This window comes from Nymphalis io, chromosome 27 (genome assembly GCF_905147045.1).
Source record: "Nymphalis io chromosome 27, ilAglIoxx1.1, whole genome shotgun sequence".
Lineage (NCBI taxonomy): Eukaryota > Metazoa > Arthropoda > Insecta > Lepidoptera > Nymphalidae > Nymphalis > Nymphalis io.
The window spans coordinates 8416044-8422043 of NC_065914.1; positions in this window are offsets into that span (position 1 = coordinate 8416044).

Below are 6000 nucleotides of genomic sequence, written 5' to 3' on the forward strand. Positions count from 1 at the left end.
TCTTAGGAACGCGGGTTGACACAATAATTGCCAATTTATTTTTTGCAAAGTGTAGCTTAAATTATAAAGATTTTAAATAAAAAATCCAACATACTTTAATTATTTTTATTATAGTCTAATGATGTGCTAAAAAATGTTTTAATTTTTTTTTTAATATTGAATGACTGACTTAAAATTTTTTTTAATCTTTGCTAATATATAACATTTTTCTAAGTCAGTAAAAAACATTGTTTTATTTTTTATGTCACAATCACACGTTTTATTCAAAGCATAATTAAATAAAAAGATTAATTTAGTCTAATAACACCCTAAAATTTTCATAAATCGATGACACGAAGCTAACTTTTATTAAAACTGGCCGTTTACTGTGACAAAATTAAAAAATTAAAGAAACGCACGTTTCAAATTAACAATCTAAGCGAACTGCCACAGATAATACACAATTAATTATTTAACACCATCATTTCATCGCTTACCATTACTTTATCAAATTAAATTAATTCGGATTAATTGATACTTTGAGGCAAAGAGATCTAATAAAATACGTACTTAAAATTTATGCAATAAGGACTATTATTGTACAAACAATAAGATATGTAAGAAAATTTTAAAGTCGTTAAGAAGAAGATAAAAGTTAAAATGAATCTTAGTGGAATATATATATAAAATACAAAGTTGATGATAAATATAGAGTAAATGTAAAAAATACACTTATAAATATACATTTTTTTAGTAGGATTACTTTTTAGGTATTTTTAGTTCATACAAATTATAAATTAAAATATTTACTTACAATTGTTTTTACAGATGAAAAACAAAACAGCAAATTATTTAATTAATTTTGTTCCCATAAATATTTCTGAATTTCAAAATGGTGTCACTTAAAAATGTCTTACGTTTGTGTTACATAAATACGTATATTTAACTTAAAATAGCAAGTTATATCAGCTTACAGGAACTAGAAAAATCATTTAGATTTAATGTACAAAATTTAAATACTTCGACAAAAGATATGTATACAACAATACAATAATATGAATCGCGCCAAAATTTAAATTTAAAATGGCGTCATGATTATGTTTAAAAATATTTAATATTTTAATAAATTTAAATAACACAATACGAATTTGAAAATGGGGTCTTTTCAAAATAACAGAATATGACATAACAGAGCATTTTTTAATATTCTTGAGGATGGTTATCACACAAATGCTATTTCTGATGTTTGGTCTGCTATTCTTTTAATAATTATTGTTATTAAGCTTAGCGGTATTTTTTTCCATTCATGTTGCCGCAGAGTCTTAAACACAGGCCATTCCTTATATATTCAAAATGGCGCCTAATAAGAATAAAATATAATTTTCAAGCAGTGATGAATCGCTTGAATTTTGTAAAAATTTACCAAAATAGTAGTAATATATAATTTTGTTTTGGTACATATTCAAATTTAGTATTGCATAAGTTAGGTAATAGACGAAATTTCATTTATATTTATAACTGATCAGAATATGATTGACGGGAATAGTTCGTGCTTATAATGCCTGAAGTTCTCAAAAAAATATGACCGAGTTATTACAACTTATACCTAAATACCTGGATGTTTATTTTTTAATTTATATATAATTAACATTATTTTATGCTGCAATTTTTTTTAATTTGTTATGTGTAATATAATAATCAGGTTAGTAAAGGTTTGAATATGTTTTTTTTATTTAAAAAAAATAACTTTTAACGCGACACGTTTTCTTAGACCAAAAACGTAAATGATACTAATTATCTTTGTTTAAAAAAAATCTTATCCAACCATTAATTGCTTTTATTAAATTATGTTTAATATTATTGTAGTTTAATTAATATCGATGCCACAGATAGCTATAAAAATATTAATTAATACAAATCATAAAAAGTCAATGTCATATCGTCTAAAGTAAAATCGGCATTAAATAATCCGATCATTGATAGTTAGATATCGTAATGTTATATAAATATGTATCATTAACTTAAAATTGCAATTTATAAACAGGAACTGGATATATCATTTAATGTACAAAGTTTAAATACTAACAATATGAAAGCTAATTTTGGTTTACCTCTTGAGGTAGTGATTATATTAATGGCGCCAAAATTGTAATTCAAAATGGCGTCATGACGTTTGTGTTTTTAAAATGCTAAGCATGTTTTTTTTTTAAATAAATACAAAAATTATTTTACCGTACAACATTATTGTTTTAAATTTATAATCAATTGTTATTGGAGTCTTACAAATCAGCGCGGCTTAATGCAAAAGTAACATCGGCATTGTAAGAGCTACCATTACCAAAAAAAAAAAAAAATACAAACCTAAAGATTTGTTCCTTGGGGCGTGATTATCATTTTAAAAACAGTTACGTTATATATGTATGCATATAAATATGTTATTTAATTTAAATAGAAAATAACTAGTGTATTAAAGCCACAAGAGTAGACAAAGGCAAATTAACAACTGACATTGTATTGGCGCGATATCATTGGTCGAGATTTTGAATTATCTGTGATATTCATTATGGATTTGCGAAAAAATTGCGTTTTATTCGGGAAAGTAGTTAAGCTGAGCTGTTAGCGAATATCACGGGATATGGAAATATAAAGTTAGTTTATATTTACTCCTACGATTGGAATATACTAAATATACATTTCAACTAATTGTAAAAGGTGTATTAAATACAATATTAACACGTACATAGTGCTATTTTGATTTTAAATAAGAATATTTAATTTAAATCTCAGTTTATTTGAAACTTTAAGTCAACTAACTTCTAAATAAGTTATTATTGTAACAATTTAACATACGATAAGATTATCATAGTCCTGTCACCGTGGCGTCACGGAAGGGTAGATAGGCAAACATGGTATAACTAAGAATTTAATGTTTTTGAATGTACATATTTTCAAATATAAAGACTTATAACCTTTTACTGTTGCGATTTCTGTTTCTCTTTTTTAATTTCGAATAGGAAGGCTAATGTAATTTTGGTGGTAATTCTCCACCGCGTCATTGGCGTTTTAAGAAATATTAACCATCATTTATATTGTCAATGTGCCACCAACATTGGGAACCAAGATGTAATATCCATTGTTATTTCATAAACTTAGTTATATAATTATTTAATATTAACTAGAAATTGGATGTATTATATTTTCATATATATATATAACCCTTTATATATTGTAATATTATTTATACATAAGCATAGACGTTTTGCATGTATGTTATATACGTAATAAAAACTCTGACACTGATTAATTAACTGACTGAATAAAAATGAGTTATGAGTGAAAATTTGCTCGATCACATATGATGGTTTATTAAAAATTTGTCCGCTAGTGATATATGAAAGTTTATATGGATGGTCCACATTTTTTTTATATAGTGTTGCCAACTTGGGGGTTTTCCCCCTAATTAGGGCTATGTCAGATGAAATCAAATAGGATATTTTCAGGTTAGACATTTTTTACGAGGAACATTTTTTAAAGAAATTCTCTCCAGGGATTAACTCTTCAGCTTCATTTAATTGAGTATATTTCAAGTTTACTAATGCTACTTGCAGTACTTGATTTGCTTTTTTTTAACATCATATTATAAATGTATTTTGTATTTCTCTTCTTAAGAACAAAACTTATTCCAACATGATTCAAAATAGTTACAGTATATAAATGTCCCACAGCTGGGCTAAATTTCACTGAAATTCTGACACATGTGTATTTACCAAACCGCACTGGAGCAGCGTGGTGGAATAAGCTCCAAACCTTCTCCTCAAAAAAGGGAGAGGAGGCCTTTAGCCCAGCAGTAGGACATTCACGTGCTGTTACGGATAAAAAAACACACACACACACACAATGTGCTGTGCAAACATATACAAGTCTATAGTCGATTCCAATAGCAAGTAGAGTATATAAGCAACTTTGACCTTGAAATTTGGTCGAAATCTTAATATTCTGTGGTATTGACTATGGATTCGCGAAAAATTTACCGTTTTGGTTATCTGTGAAGTTGTTATCGGAACTTTGTAAGTAAAACTAAAGTGTATACAAGTAGTTAAGTGTAACAGTGTCGTGTTGTATAAAGAGATATATTGATCGAGAAGTGTTTGTAGTGTACAATACAGCAGAACTGTTAGCGAATCGCGTGGAATCGCATATCTAAGGTTTGCTAATCTTTTAAAAACGAGTAGAGTTTTCTGCTCACCTGAAAGTATATACAGCGTCTAGGGTCGTTTGGGTCTTCGCGGAACACCAGGTCGTCACACACGCACATGTCCTGCGTGTCGCTCGACACGTGCGCGTCGCTGTACTTGCTCGCGTCGTCCGACACGTACACGTTCGTGCACTTCGTATCCGATGTCTTCGTGAGGCTGTTCTTCACGTTGGCGATGTCCTGGAGGATATTCTTGTTCTGTCTCCTCGCGTTCTTTCGATTCTTCTCCGAAGCTTGCGACGAGTGGACTAGTTCTGATACTCCCGCGGCGTAGCCCCCCGGCCGCGCTAGCAGCACCATGCCCTGCCGCAGTCCCGGCGGGAAGCGACCCAGGCCCAGCGACGCCGACTGTCCCGCGCGCACGCTGCCGCAAGTGACGCGGTTCCGGTATATCGTGCGCACGGATATCTCCGCGAACTCGCTGGACTCCAGAGGTCCTGGGGGGGGGGGGGTGTAAAATATACGTCGCTCTATTCATCTCACAACTAACAGAACGCAACGCACCTATGATAAGTTCGTCGCCCTCGTAGAGTCGCCCTCGCGCGAGCAGTCCCCCCACAACGGGCCCCGTCGAGTCCCCTACGTGGAAAATTTCGTCTATTTGAAACTCGCACGCCTCCTGTAAAGTGACATAAATTATAACATTTATAATTTAATAAAAAGGATACTAGTCAACTGCGCAACATATGGTTCACTCACGTCCTCGGGGCGCTGCAGGTCGCGGCGCGCCAGCAGGCACGCGTGCAGCGCGTTGAGGCCGGCGCCGCGCACGCAGCTCACCGGGAACACGGCCACCCTGCCGGCCGACACTACTGTGATTTGCGTTCAACTATATATATATATATATCTGATCCGAAACTAAGCAGAGCTTGTACTATGGCAACAAGACAACTGATATACTATTGTATAGACAATTACACACAGACTCAGTATAAGGCAAGTATCTAGCAAGGGTGGTTGGCGTAGCTATAGACAATATTATTACCATTACCAATAGTATGGAACTCGTTTTAAAGTCATATATAAGAGTTCACCCAGAAACACTTCGGGTTAAATAAAGGCTTGTTTTATTTTATTTTTTTATTTTATTTATTTTAAGGACCAGTAGTAGCTACTACATGTTTTAATGACAAATGTAAAACAATTTAGTGAAAATAGCTAACATGTGAAGCTTTTTAAAGTAGCCACAACAATTACAATATTTGTTTTAAAAATACATTAACACATAATTATAGCAACATGAGTAGAAAGATTAAAAAAAAAAAAAGTCCAAATTGGTACAAATTAAAGATCATAAAAAAATAAACATGCACTTAATAAAATTAAAATTAATAACACAAATAGTTTGAAAAATTGATATAGGTACAAATTAAAATTAAATAATTCATTAAATTCATGCAAAGTTTACGTTACAAAAAAATTACTAAAAATATACTAATTAATACAAAATAAAATTAAGATAACATTATTTATTATTTATTTATTATTTATTTGCATCTCTCAACAATTCTAGCGCCCGTTTACGATAAATCATGGCAGAGTCATTAAAAATATCTAGATCTTGACAAAAACCATTGTACAACCGTGATGATCTAGGCATTGGTGCATTACATCCTAATTTCGTTTTTGATATTCTGACATCAAAAGTGCCCAGAAAACTACGAACATTGCGCCTTGGAATACGATAGTATATCTTTTCAAGTAAGTAAGTACAGTCGATCTAATAATTGTCTGCGTACAGAGAGACTATCCATATTAAAGTCTTT